Source organism: Chrysemys picta, chromosome 5 (assembly GCF_011386835.1).
Source record: "Chrysemys picta bellii isolate R12L10 chromosome 5, ASM1138683v2, whole genome shotgun sequence".
Lineage (NCBI taxonomy): Eukaryota > Metazoa > Chordata > Testudines > Emydidae > Chrysemys > Chrysemys picta.
The window spans coordinates 74,318,742-74,334,261 of record NC_088795.1 but is presented as its reverse complement, the minus strand read 5'-3'; the positions used below and the strand labels follow the sequence as shown (position 1 = coordinate 74,334,261).

Here is a 15,520-nt window from a genome sequence, read left to right as displayed (position 1 = left end):
AAATTTTAAAATAGTTTAAGGAATTTGAGTTTCTACTTAAAATAATTAAGATGTGGACAAATTTTGGGGTGGAACTTTATTAACAAAGGTGACAAAGAATGAACTTAGCATAGTTCAGGCTTAGTAAATAATGTGTGTTCTGAGCTGAGACAGCAGAAATATTTCTGATTAGAGAGTGATGGTTGTTATATACTAACATCAGCACTCATAGGAAACAGCACTTTTTTGGAGTAATGTAAGTGGGAATGTCCTTTTCTCATTAAATTCAATCCCTAAAAGGAAAGCTATTAACAGTAGCAATCGCACAGAAACTATGCAAAAGATGAGTGGTATGTTTGTGCTCTCTACTCAGGTTTATGCAAATACATTTTCCTGTAGGAGTTTTATTCCTGGAACATTTTGCCCAATGTCTGGGGTCAACAGAAGAGCATTCTGCTGTGAAACTCATTTGGATTAAACGAGTCCACTTCATGAGAATTTTAGTTTGACTCCATATTAGGTTCTGTCATCCCTACAGGTCTGGAAATAATATACATAAGATTTGCATAAGGCAAAAAATATGCACTGATTTCTCTCTCAAGAAGTAAAATGTCAGTGCAGAATAAATTACAAAGAAATATTTCTATGCAGAGCCCAAACCTAAGGAGAGCAGGACTAGGATCCAGAAAGCATTTGAAAATGCAGTTATAGTTTGAGCTGCCCCCTTAATTATGCACATTTCAATCTTTAGATCTAAATTATGCCTTCAGAAGTTGCAAGACTTCTGCCATTTAAGCCACTTCCAAAGTGGATCTAGAAAATGCCAAGATTGGACCTGGAATTAGAATCAGAGGCACATTGAACAATTTTTTTTAAAAGTGTCAAGGATGACATCATCAATATCCTAATTAAAGGATTAAAGTATGTATTGTAAGAGATTTTGTGATAGGGCTGGTAAACTCAAGGCTGCAATATAAAGCGCAAAATATGTAATTAATGCATGACTTCTTTATCATGTAATTTGATTGTCCAGCTGAATGCAATGAGACATTCTGCATTGATTTACACCCATCACTATCACAGGTTGATTTAACTGGGAAGCACTGGGTGTAAATCAATGCTGAATTTGTTGCTCTAATATGAATATATTTCAAATATGTATAAAAGCTTAAGTGTTCAAGCTGTTGTTTAATACCTGAAACAGAAAACAGTTTCCCAAAAGGCTTTTCCGGATGCAGTACTTTATATTATTCATTGTAGCAGTCCGTGCACACATGCCCCCTCAAGAGATGCCAGCACTGAAGTAATCCAGCTTCAGTTTAGCTCCTGGGTTTTCCAGGAATTCTCTCAGCCTCCAGAGCAGTTCAGTTGCCAATGCGATTTAGCCCTCTTGCTAAATCGCAAAAGCCCACCCCTTCCATCATAATCAAAATCCAAAAGACAGACACCAATCTTCCATCACAGACTTATGCCAAGCACACAACAGTCTTCAGTTCTCCTCTTTCTGGGGTCAGCTTCCAGCCTTTGGGGCTCTGGTTAATCCCTTCTTCCTCCCTCTTAATAGCAGAGGTCACTGCATCCTCTACCAGCCCTGGGAACCCAAAACAATTGGGCTACCAATCCTATAGCTCAGACCCAGACTCGCTCTTCCCTTCTCAGAACCTCTTCCTATGTACCAGCCTGCCTTCTCAGAAGTGTCTTCTCTCTCCAGTCCTTTCCTTTGCCCTGATACAGGGCTCAAAATTCTTCCACTTTGGATAGGACTCTACAGCCCTCCTTCCTTGGCCTGTGGTCCTCATTAGCTTCCCTAGCTCACCTTCATCAAGGAGCCTTTCTCCAGACTCTAAGTTTCACCTCATTGAGTTTCACCATCTTTTATTGGCTAAGCATTATGGCCACCTCACTAAAGCATCTGGCTCCTAGCTTGACTGCTGGTCCTCCCATGGAACATCTATTCTTAAAGGGCCATGCCTTGGGACAGGGGATGGCTGGGCCCAGGACTCACTACCCTTAAAAGGAACAGACCACCCTGTTACATTTTTTGTTTTTTTAGACTATATTTTTACTAAGATAAGATTGCCAGTTTCATAGATAATACCACATACTATTGGATGTTGCTGTATTTTGACTAATGGCAATAAGCCCTCTAATGCTATTTCCCATGGAACATTCTTCTCTTTCTTTCATTTCAACTGCTGTTCATCGAGGTCCTAGAAGTAGTACAGTTTAACTTATTTGTGGTATTAGGAAATCTCTCCATGCAGATTATGCTAATAAATTTTAGATGATCTGTTCTCAGAAGAACTGCTGCCAAGAAGGAGAAGGGAGGAGAAAGCTTGTAAAAGGAGGAACTTTTTTTAAAAAAAGGTTCTTTGTTTTGAATGCTGGCATAATTATTAAAAAGGGTTGAATTTATGTTCTTTGATTAATTTCCTTAGATGTACCAGAGCTGGCATGCTCTAAAATGAGGTTCAACACATTTCTGGGCTCTCAAAGTAGCTTTATGCAGATGTTTGACAAGGCTATTGCATGCCATTCAGCAAAGAAAGTACCATCTTACATGGTATATCTGCTTACTGTGTTCTAGGGCAGAGAGTGGATGAACAATAGGGTGTTAAAATAAGTTCAAGCAGACATTTTTGGCTCTCTATTGGTAAAAAAACCACGTCCCTCCATGTATTCTGTAATAGGACGTCAAATATTGTGTTTATTCTCTGGTTGCCAAATCTATTATTCCCCCACATAATGTTGGCGGATTTGCATATAGCCAATGAGAGAGACTTTTTTTTAAATCTCATTAGTCACTCCCCTTCCCTTAACCAATGGTTATGCTACTCTCTGCCCTTGAAAAATGTCTGCAGCTGCTCTGCTAACTCCCCATCAGAAATATCTGCCACATAATTGAACGGATTTTTTAAAACCTTTATTTTACTGATAATTGCTTTTCTAAGTGAGCAGTATGAGTTTTTCTGAGCATCTTCAGCACAGAGCCGCCTGACCTGTGCTCACGTCTATGTCTGCCAGTGACTGATGTACACTAATGTGCCTATCTGGTAGAATAGAGTCTAGTGTCACAAAAATTTCAGATTTTAGCTCAGTCCTGCCTGCTTAGGAACATACATTGCTGGTATAGCCAGGCCAGCTGACCCTTCAATGCATCAGGCAGAACCATCCTTCTCTGCCTGCCTGGAGCCAGTGCTTTACTTAAATTCTGCAATTGCATGGGCTGGGACCATCCTTTTAAAAATCTCCTGGTTACCTGTGGTTGGTGATTTATTGCACATGGTATATAGAGTTGATTTCTTGTGGATGGTGGAATTTTGAATAAAGTTCTCTGAATGTACCATCACTACTTCATATATTGAATGCATCAGCAGGTTTGTACATAGCAACTTGCACCTCTAGGGAGTACTGTGGGCCAAGAACAGCACAGGAACAGTCAGATTAGCAACTGTTGATCCCACCAGTTGCCAGGTACCACAACTGCATGTGAAATCTGCCTGCTGGAAATCTCTGATGCTGAACACTCAGCTAATTTCAGAATTCCAGGATTGCTGGGGCAGCCTGAGCTGGCACAACATTCCATAACTTCTGGACTACCCACCTAGTTGAAATCTTAAAGTTGCCTTTATTTTAAGAGTGTCCATAACTGAGTACTCCCCTTCCTTGTGGCGCAACCCAATGACTACCTTTGAAAATTGCTTGAAAACACACACTGCTTTGATAGCTAAACTGATAAATAAGATGGAGCTGGAATTTCCATCATAAATTTATATGTACAGAGTATAATACATCATCCATGTCAAAACCTTTTGTGCTTAGTTGGTTTTCAAATTGTTTGCCCAAATGCACATTTCTTTGCACTAATTAACCAGTAAAAATGTTGTCAAGTATCAGGGGGTAGCCGTGTTAGTCTGTATCTACAAAAACAACAAAGAGTCTGGTGGCACCTTAAAGACTAACAGATTTATTTGGGCATAAGCTTCCGTGAGTAAAAACCTCACTGCTTTCACTCTATGCATCCGAAGAAGTGAGGTTTTTACTCACGAAAGCTTATGCCCAAATAAATCTGTTAGTCTTTAAGGTGCCACCAGACTCTTTGTTGTTCCAGTAAAAATGGTTTAAACTCCTTAAGATGTTCTTATTTCTAGACTTTCAAACATGTGATTCAGAATTGGTTTGGGATATTTTTTTACCAAGTTCTAAACCAGAAAATAGCCACGTGTTTTCTTTAAATAAGCAGCATGAGATGTATACAAATTATATCCCAGATAAATTTACTGAACCAAATCCTGAGATAAAGAACAAAGGTCAAATAACAGGCCCTAAGGAAGAACTTGGAAATATAAGGGTTTGAGGAAAAGCAATTCTCAGCCTCAACTAATAATTCAGGGCATTAAATTCCATGTAACTGGTTTATGGCTGACTACTGCAATGTGTCTGAGGGATACACACAAGGAGTTGGAGCTAGGATTTGGCTTTATTACTATAATATCCTGGCCAAGACATGCAAAGTGTACTGTTTGTACAATGACACATTTACAGTCCTACTTACAGGCAAACTCTGTCTTCCTTAGGGAGGAATGCCTCATAGTGGATGTCTACACTGCAATTAAAAACCCACAGCAGGCCCATGCCAGCTGTCTTGGGCTTGCAGGGCTTGGGCTAAGGAGCTGTTTAATTGTGGTGTAGACATTCTGGCTCGGGCTCTAGGACCCTGCAAGGGTTTCCACCTCCACCCTTCCATGGATACTCCTTCCATACAACTACACATGGTCGTTCTAAGTTTGGGGTAGTTTGGAAACAGAATGATGTGGTAACAAGTTGACTAATGTTTTCCATCTTTTCAGTGCTCTTTACCATTATAGTTAAAAAAAAAACCTCTCTCTAAACCTAATTTACAAATTAAATTGTATATTATTAGAGGCAGGGAATGTGGCTTAATCTATGTTTGTAAAGCGCCATGTACTTTATAGAACTATATAAGTGATTTTAATGCTATTTTGCTCAGATTTAAAATGTATTTAAACAAGACTGACCAATGATAAGTCAAAAGGCACAGTCATACCTTGCAGACAAAGTGAGGAGGCCTTTTGGAGGTCTAGGACCATGTGTTCTGCAGCCCCTTCAAAGTAGTAAGCAGCATAGAAGAGTACTCTTCTACTACTGCACAATTCCTGTTCCCAGGGCTCAGGGGATCTCTGTTCCTCAAGGGATAGCCCTCTTCCATGGCTAGCAAAACAAAAACTCTTCAGACAGAGGAATGTGAAGTGGGAGCATCATCAAGAGCTGGCACCTGGCTAGAGAGTTTCAGGCTTCCAGCATAGATGCTAGTAGTAGCCCCACCTCAGAGGACAACGAATGGTGTCCCAAATGGGAACCCTGCATCCACCTCTCCCTTTTGAGGAAATGACAACTCCATTATACATGACAGATAGATATTATACAAAATGGCTCTTTAGAAAGGTCTTTGAAGGTTGAGGAAATTTAAATAATTTCCAGGCATCAGTCCCTGCACTCGGCCCCAATTTTTATTTGTTTTTACATCAATAGAGAGAGTCTCCGTCCTGGCTGAAATAGGGGAGGGACTCAAAGAAGATGTGCGCTTATAGAGCTCCACATTTAGGTCACCCACACATACATGCTCATGATTATCTGGCAGTGGCCCTGCTTGCAGACATGAACTCCTTTCTGGCACATTCCTGCTCTTGTCCCCATTCTCTGCCCCCACTGTGCTGCATCACAAAATGCTGCAATGCCACATCATACCATGATGTCCAGGCCTATCACAACAGCCACCAGAATTGGCTGGCTCCCCTTTGCAGCCTAAGATGATTTAATACTGCACTACAGGTCTGAGGTCAGCAATCCTGAGGGCCAGTGTACATTGTAAAAAACTGTCCTGATGGATCTGTCCAAGTTTATTTGGCCCAGGTGTTTTAGCAATTGTGGCATACCAAAATATTTCACAGGGCTCAATGGCCTCTTAAACTCATATTTCTACCAGCTCTTTCTGGCAGTCTAGAGTTACTCACATTCCCTATGTCCCTTTGTTTACTTAGGTGTGTTTCTTTGTTTCTGCATCCAATTAAACACATTTAAAAGGGGGATATAGTAAATTTTAAAAGGCTGGTATTGGGAGTTTCTCACATTACCACCATGTGCACTACTGACATGCTGGTGTACACCACAGGAACAGGTAAACGTGTGGTGTGAATGATGCCCCTAATGAATGTTTTCCCAGATGCAATTAAACATCTCTTATATGCACTGTATATCATACAGTAGGTCATTTTCTCTCTCTCACCATTAGAATACACTAAAAACCCAGGGAATTCCATATATCCTTTATATATTCACCCAACTTTCATCTATTGGGGTTAAAGACACATCCTCTCCACAAGAGTTTGTACAGAATACTTAACTCTGCCTGGTAAGTCTGAAATCCAACAATATGGTCTTCAGTTGTATGAGGATAGAACCTGCAGACACTATTCCAACTTAAGTCACAAATATGGATGCTTCTTCTACTGTTATTGGGAGTGTGTCAGAGCAGATCATAATATAGTTGGTATGGATATGCATCATCTCCACAGCAATAAAAAAGCAATTTAAGCGGGGAGATGTGTATTTGCAAACCAGGAGTCAATAAATTTCATCAGCTAAGGAAGAGGGAACTCCAGCAAGCAGAAGCTAGTCCCAAAATGGCCACTTTAGGTCAGTAGCTGCTTGACTGGAAGATGAGTAAGTGGTTCACCACTCAGTAAATATTGTTAATCCCAGATGAGGACAGCTGTGGTAGCTCATCTTGGAAATATGAATTGGATGGTATAGGCAAGATAATAGGCTGGTCTATAAGCAATGGGTGGTGGAGATACAGGGCCAGAGCTGTTTTTTACAAAAGTTTTCCATATTTTCAACAAAACTGGAAAATGCAAATTTTAGAGGGGTTTTAAATCAATTTTTCTTTTTTCAAACCCTTTCCCCCCCCCTTTTCACTCTTCCTTCTACCCCATTTTCTGTGGTAGAACAGAAGAGAAAAAACAAAAGAGTTGGGGAAGGGGAGAGCAGGAGAGAAAGGAAAAAAAGAAAAAACATGAAACTGAAAAAAGTGAAATTTTCAATTAAAAGGTTCAAGAAAATTTGAATAATCAAAAAATCATTCATTTTCAAAACCTGTGGGATGAAAATTACTTTCACACGAGACATTTTTTGCAAACATTTTTTCCATTTTTCAACAAACTCTAACAAACTTTCAGAATTTCTAGAATTAATATTAAATACATTTCCTTATAAAACAATTTCCGTACTTGCCATACTTTCCCTGAAAAATTTCTTACTTCCCCCTTTCAATAAAAAGTATGTGTTCATGACTCATTAACCGCAAAATGGATTTTAAATTATAAAGGTAATGAGACCTGTGATTCTTCAGTGGTACTCCTAAATTATAATAATCTTTGAAAATTAGGCTGGCAGATTTGTGATGTCTCAGCTATTGCTTTTGGGCACTGGATTGCAATAATACCCTGGTATGTTGTAAGGGAGTTAGGAATGCTGGCATCTTTTACAGAAACTTTTTCTCTATAGGCATAAGTGTTAGGAAGCAAGTCTTGGTCAGAGCCGGGATAGCACTGTTTTTTCATAGTAAAAATTGTACATTATACTCCTATAATTTAAGAAATAGTATATAATCATGTAAGGACTATATTATAATGCATACACTCAAGTGGAAAAGTTAAGGTTGCATGTGGAATCTTACCTTTGGCGTTCCCTGAATGTTGAGTCCTTAACTCTGTAAGCTTTTTCAAGTCCTATTAAAATAGTTTTTGTGTTTGAATATATGTGCACTCCCACATACATACAAATATTCTGTATATATACACACACATTCATCACATGTGATGATGATAGCTATGTGATAAATAGAAAGCATACACTACATTGATCATAAATCTTTGACCATTTCCCCTGCATTTTGCTTACTGGGACTTGCCCTCTGAGCAGCTTTAAAGAATTTGCTTTTATCTCCCACCAAAAGTGAAATTCTACTTCTCTGCACCCACCCCCATTCCCCTCCAAAAATTATGCTGGCCTGAGGCCCAGAAAAAAAACATTCAGTCCGAGGCTAGTGGCGCTTTTAAAAGTCAGATGACGCATGATGCTGCAGTACTAGAAATTAAAGCTTTATATCATAGGAAAAGGTACATTCCTAGATTTCAAAGGAATAACACTTGCTTTTTGCCCTTGAATGTCCCAAGATATTGGACTTTAAAATATTGACATTTTTAGAGATGTTTTAATTAATTGTAATAGTCTCCTTATGAGCCTTTTCAGATAGAACTCACAATGCTAAAGCAGTTTGTTGGTAGGAATGAAGAAATATGGAAAACAGAACAAAACAAAAAAATCTCCTGAAGTTGTTCCTACAGTTGGATTTCTGTACACTGAGACATATACAAAATACATATAGTGTGAAATCATAATTGTATTGGTGCTCATTTGAAATTACCAGCAAAATGACCTCTGTCCAGTTTCACATCATCATGAATTTTCATTCATTTATATATATATATATATATATAAAAAATGAATTGCGGGGGGTGGGAGGGTGGCATCAGTGTAACACTGTGTAGCTATTATGATGTGTGCACTTACAACTTTTTAAAATATCTCAGTCTATGAATCCAAACAGTTGCACTGCTTGGCTGAAATGCCCATTATCCAGCCCAATGTGTAGAGCTTTCACTGAGAAGTCCCTTTATCCACTAAATGAAGATGAATGCATAAGGAAAGAAACTTGCTGTGATCCATTTCCCAAAAATAATCAGAGTGAGGCACGCAACCTGAACATTAGGGCTCTTAGTGGCTGGTTTGGATTGAACTGAGGAAGGCTAAGGAACCTTGGCTGCTTGCACTGAGTCATAACTTTTTAAACAAGGCCCTAAGTCAGAGCTATCAGTCCTGAGCTGCTGTTTTCCTGGCTCATGATAAGCCTGTCTCTTTCTATCCCAGGCTTGGGCCTGTGATTTAACATAGCAGTGACAGCAATTGCTAGCCGCAAAAACATCCTTAACAACTCTTGTCTAATACAAATCACTTATTCTTTTTGAAAGATGAGTGAGTCATGCAAGTAACAGACGGCACATTAAGGCTACATTGTTATAGTGTGCTTTAATTAGTTATGTGGCATATAATGATGTGGGGTCAAATAATAATTTAATTTTTGTACACTATCCTTTTTTGTACGTTACTACTGGACCACCCTCTATGATAAAGGATCTCCCAATCACATACAGGATGCTTACTGTAGAACACCAGGAAACTGATTATTTTCTTTCCACAAAGACTCTTTACACATTTTTAAGTCTTTTTCATTATATAAAAATGACTTTGAAAACTGTTGCCTAAACCTTTATAAAATATCATTGGAAAAAAGAAAACAGATGCAAACCCCATGCTATAAAATTAAATGAGCCTTTCTAGACAAAGTATAACAAGGCACGTAGCTATTAATTTTTACCTCTACATCATAAATACACAAGGCTAACCCTTTTTATTTCTCTACATGTAGTGAAGTTGGGTCCTTGAAGAAAAACCTTGATTTTACTTTAGTTACACCAAATAAATATAACAATTCCCTGATAAAAGTAAACCTCTAATGTTGCTCCAAATATGAGGTGGATTTACTTTAAATAGTTAGCAAAGCAGTGTCTAAGGAGTTATCATTATTAGGGGAAAAGTTTTGTTGAAAATGAAAACATCCCACTCAGAAAATAAACCTCCAAGATAGGGAAAAGTCTACAGAAAACTCTACAAGTTCAGCTTTTCAGACTTTCTGCTGAATACACCTTCCACAAGGAGTAGCTTGTAGCCTTGTAGACCTGCAAAGGTTTGGAATCCCCACTATGGAGTCTGTGATCCTGTTTAGGGCTGAGCAGAAAACATGTTTCTGTTTTACCTTGAGGTTTCAAAATTGTTTTTGTTCCCCTTCAGAATAGGGACAAGACATTTTGAAATTTTGCACAAAAAACACAACCAAGAGAACCACCCCTGAATAACCAGTAGCTAAAGCACTCACCTGGGATGTGGAAGGCTCCATGGCAAATCCCTACTTTGCCTGATTCAGATCAAGTACTTAAACCTGTCACATCTCATGTGAATGTATTAACTACTGAGTACACAATTGTTTTTACTCTCAATCTCCCCAGTTGGAGTTATTTCACTTTGATCAATAATTAAGTATTCACTGGGGCCAGCAAGAGATTGATTCTATAGCCTGGTGGTTGGGTATTTACCTAGGATGTAGCTGATTTGGTGCAGCATCTTAAACTCAGGTCCTCCACATCAGGCAAGTGTCCTAACTGCCAAGCTATTCAGGGAAAATCTTTCTGACAATTTTGGTCAAAACTGATATGTTTCCTCACAACATTTCAGTTTCAACTGTAAAAACATCCACTGAATTTTTTTGACCAGCTCTAGTTCCACTGAAATCAAGGAGTTATGTCTATGTAAGGCTGGTGGGATTGTGTTCTTTATTTCAACTGTTCAGCTCTTATATTCAGTTTATTTTTAACATTTTAATATGCTCCAAAACAATGTCAGAGTAAATCATAAAGCCTGGGGCTATAAATATAAATATATTAATCTGAACTCCTAAACTGGTAAGTGTAAACTATATATTCAGACTTTAAGTCCTCTCATGGTATTGGAACAGGCCTGGTTAATGTGATTGATAGTCTCCTTCCAGCAATGGATAATTTTTAAAAAATAAACCTGTCCTTGCTGATCATGACCCTGTAACTGGCTGTGCATGGGGAGACCCCTGTGTCCTCATGGTATCCTACTGAAGTCAACAGGTCTCTGCATGCATACAGGGGTTTGCTTGTATGAAACCATTTGCAGGACTAGCACTGCTGTTAGATCTGTGATACCACTGACCCTCAGGTGTTGGTGATGAGTCTGTAGTCACTACTGGGGAGGGATGAGGTGCTACTAGAAGAAAGGACTTTGCAAGTGATTGTGGGTACTTGCTTGCCTTCAACTGTGGGGTTCCACCCATGACATACCATAGGATTCAGTTCTGTCCCATGAGGTTACTAGAGGACTATCACACCATCCATATGCTGATAATATGCTGTTTTCTTTTTCCTGTTCATTTGACTCATTGTGAGCTGTCTCTCAGCTATCCTATCGTCTAGCCAACATTTATATTTGGATGAGACTCAGCGGATTAAAACTCAGCTTAGATAATGAGACTTGAATGATTGCCCCTCCTTCTATGTCTCTTCCTCCTGAGTACAATTGAGCAGAGCAAGTCAGCTCTTGCTGCCTAGGTTTAATCAGCACCTGATAGTGATAATTTTGCTTTTATAAGGATTGCAAGCTTCAGTTCATGTATCAAATCTTTTCTTTCAACTCTTCAGTAGTATTTCCATAGCTCTTAACTGTACCTCATTCTGAGAGTTATAGCTCTTACTGTAAGACCCAAATGCATCTCTCTAGCACACACATTTGGTGTTCTCTCACCTGTGGTGCTGTAAATTTGCATTACAAAATGCAAAACAGTAACACTGGAGTTGCAGAATATGTTATTTAGGTGAAAGAAATCTATTTGCCACCATAAATAGTCTTCCTTCCCTATTGCTTTTCCTGACTTTATTGTTCAGCCTTGTTCTCACATAGCTTCCAATATCTGGGCCTTGGCAGGCTGAGGGCTGTGCAACCATGTATAAGAAAATGCCAGTGATAATTTTAAAAGTTTGGCATTTCAATGTCATCCTCGTTAATGCTGGTATCATTATCATATCATTGCTGACATGAACTAATGAAGTACTAAACTAGGTTTGTCTTAATTCATATTAATCAAATTGGCATTTTGGAGTGCTTCTCCTCTCTCCTGTTTGACTTACAGGTCTCATATTTTCTCTATCTACAAAGGAAGACATGGCAGTAGCATATTAAACTAGAGCTGAAAGTCAATTGGTTAAATTCATTCAAACACTCCTTATTGTGGTATGTTTTGCAGGTTTCTGCCAAAGACATATTTATTTGTGTAAGCCTCATCAGCTGAAAAACCAGAAGTGATGAATGAATTTAGTAGTTAAGAGGATACACCAAAAACTAATTGAAGTTTATTTTAAATCCTCTTCAGCTTTTCTGAGGATTTATGCCAGAAACTTGGATGCATGGTGGCAAAATATAGACACAAGATCCAGGAGAGAGGATTAATGAAATGCTAGGGCAGCATAGATGAGCATATTATAGAGCTCCATGAAACTTCACTAGGAGTATCAAATGCCCCTTCCACCAGCAGGAGTCTGGTAGGGTGAAGGCCCATGATGTTTGTATTCATAAAATTATGATGGTCTTGGTACATGACTGGAGCTCCTAGGGGCTACTGCAGCATAAATAAATAATAATTCATTGATTGTATTTATGGGTTTTCCATGGGACAGTTGTGAATATGTTTTCAAAGCATGAAAGGACTAGAAATACAACTCATAAGCACTGTATCACTTGCCCAGGAATACCAAAAAAGGCCTCTCATTCTTTTATTTCACTGAAATTGCACTACTCCAAAAGTTAATCAGTTAATTAGCAGCCAAGTATGACAAGTTTCTTCCTCTAGTGATTTCAGGTCTGTGGCAGGATATAACTTTTAGTACTAGTTGCTGTACTATATTGTGTACAACAGAAGTGGGCTTCAAGGAACTTTCAAATTACCTTCTTGAGAACTGCAGTGTGTTGCTGAACAACTTCCAAAGAGCATCGACCCTGATACACAAAGGTACTTAGGCACCTAGAATCAAGAATTAGGAACCTAAGTCCCAGTTTTGGCTCCAAGGTGATCCACAAAATTCCTGTGGTGCTCCAAAAACAGTGGATCTTGGCTTAACTTGCCAGATGTGCACTCTCTTTTTGTAGCTTGTTTATTATTATTTATATTGGCAAGAAAAAAGATGAATGAACCAGTTCAGAAACAAATAAGAAGTGACATGAACCTTCTCTGAAAACTAAGACTAAATCTAAATAGGTCCCTTTTGTAGGTTTTAAACTGTATGTGGGTGTTAATGGGGTATAACAGAGAGGATGCTGAGGGGAGAAAGATTGGGGGAGCTAGAGAGAATAGGGTAAAAGAAAGAGGGGCAGGTGGACAGACTAAAAATGTGTTAAAAGGTAAGAGGGCCTAATGTGGGGTAAAATGGTAAGAAAGGGTTTATACTGCTGGAGGCCTCCTAGTACTGTCAAGGAAGGTTTTTGTCCGCAAAATTTCTCCTCTGGCTTTGATACCGGACAGTGAATGATCTCCTGAGCGAACAGAACAAGAAGGATTCTGAACAAACTGCTAACAACTTCCATGGATATTATAATAAGTCACTGCCATTCAGTTGACTTATTAAATTCGTAGCAGACATGCAGGATAAGGAAAAGTGGCTTAGATTATCCTGAGGTGCCAGAGGAGTCAACCGAGGACATGTCTAGAAAAATTAAGCTGACAAGGCTACTATAAAAAATGAACAGCTGAAAGAGGATAATGCCCCTGTTTTTCTTCCTACTGCTCCCACCCATTATTTAATTTATTGGATTATGTAGCTCTACAGTTTTAAAAGGCAAACAAAATTGTGTTCTCAACTATAATGGTGGGACTGAGGGACCCGCCGCCGAATTGCCGCTGAAGACCCGGATGTGCCGCCCCTTTCCATTGGCTGCCCCAAGTACCTGCTTCCTGCACTGGTGCCTGGAGATGGCCCTGCATATAACCAAGAGCAGATTTTGGCTTTCTTTGTTGATTGTGAAAGAAAAGTTGTTCTTGGGGTTTTTTTTATTTTTTTTTAACTGATACATTGTTGATGAAGGTGATTGAAGCAAAATATATATAATGGGATTTATTTACTTCTACTTTACTTCTAATTTACTTCTGCGGGAGGGTAGTGATGGATTTGGGATCATGGAGCTCTGTGAAATTCAAGATGTGTGAATTTTGGAGATGTTATTTCACTGAGATTTATGGAAACCTTTTGTTTTGTTTACTTGATTTCCTTTGGGGGGGGTCTCAATTAACCCAGCACCTCAAAGTGAAACTCAGCCAAAATGACCAACTTTTACCTGGCTTTGAGTCAAAACCACTGAATTTCACATGATTTCCAAACAAACCCACAAATCTGCCTACATTTGTCCAGTAGTACAGATTCATTTTTTCATGTTCTTAAATTTATTATCTAAGCTAAACAGAGAGTATGAGTCACTCAAGTTAAAAAACAGATCAAAATACATTTTAAAATCTGATATGGTCTTCTCGCTTTCATATTTTATCTTTATTTTTGCATCAGATATTACAACCTCATTTTAATGAAGGTCATCAAAAATCAGGGTCTAAAAATACAGCAGTAAATATCAGTACAGTATTGAAACGGTGCAGATTTTCTTTTAATTCTTTATTTGAAGCTACTAAAAACAATATATTGAGTTTTCAAGGGCCCATTGTTCAGGAACTGACCTTAATTTTTGGTCATCTTGGTTTTTATATGCTGTGCCTCCGAATTTCTTTTTCTGTCAGAGTTGAAAGCTATGTTTACATCACTTTTCTACTTTGGTCATCCTTCAATCATGCTATTACTCTGTAACTGAACTTTCAAGCTCATAACTTTATTTTCGTGAAAGGCAGACTAGATCTTTGCTTGCATAGTAATTGTGAGCATTTGTGCCACAACAGATGTCTTGCCTCAGTCTCCTGTGAACCAGCATTTCCAGAGATTGCCCCTTCAGCTGCTCTTCTCAACTGTCTACCAGACAGATTTTGCTTGATAAGTAGAGGTTGCCAGCAGTCTCTTGAGTAGCTTTGAGTCTTAATCACATCAGTCCTAAGTTTAATGCATTGAATTAGTGTTCACGGGCACTGACAAAAGAATCATTACAGTTCCACAGATGATACTAAAGAACACCTTTGCTGTACTTAGGGATGATCCAAAGTCAGTTGAAGCTAATGGGAATCTTTTCATTGACTTCAAACAGAGTTGAATTAGGCCCTCAGTGACTCACATTACAGTACTGTGAAAGGTACTGATCAGTATCTTTCCCTACTGTGGAACAAAATACCAATTTCATAATGAACAATGTTGCCTGTCTAATCAAGACCCTTAGTTGATAAAATGAATAATATTTATTATGGCCTTGATTCAGCAAAGCACTTAAGCCTCATTGAAGCCATTAGGCTTTAATGTTATGCACGTGCTTATGTTCTTTTCTGAACTGGGGCCAATATCAGTATGCCAGGGTTCTTAGGCTGTTTTTGGAGCTGTAAAAAAATACCGAGTAGTAACAATAATCACTTCTAAGCCATCAATCACCTTTTAGTCACAAGCAGTGTAAAGCTGCCAAACTGGTGGTGTTCATGCAGCTTCTGATTGCCTATCCCAATCACTATTTTCAAAGGATGTATTAGTGACTTTCATGACATTCGTCGGACAATTAGGAATCTCCAGTTTCAAAATTAGTCAAATTAGCAATTAGGGAACCATTAGCAAATGTTTGATAATCAACC

At 38.7% G+C, this 15,520-nt stretch overlaps 1 protein-coding gene across 1 annotated transcript in view; it reads right to left on the bottom strand.

Moving 5' to 3' along the window:
- LOC101943579 (uncharacterized) overlaps window positions 1-10,098 on the bottom strand; it is a 236,867-nt gene extending 226,769 nt beyond the window's left edge. The window contains exons 1-2 of the mRNA XM_065596643.1: window positions 10,058-10,098; window positions 7,739-7,790 (exon numbers count right to left, since the gene is read on the bottom strand). The gene's annotated coding sequence lies outside the window, so the exon portion shown is untranslated. The remainder of the gene's footprint in view (window positions 1-7,738; window positions 7,791-10,057) is intronic.
- Between the last annotated feature and the right edge of the window lie 5,422 nt (window positions 10,099-15,520).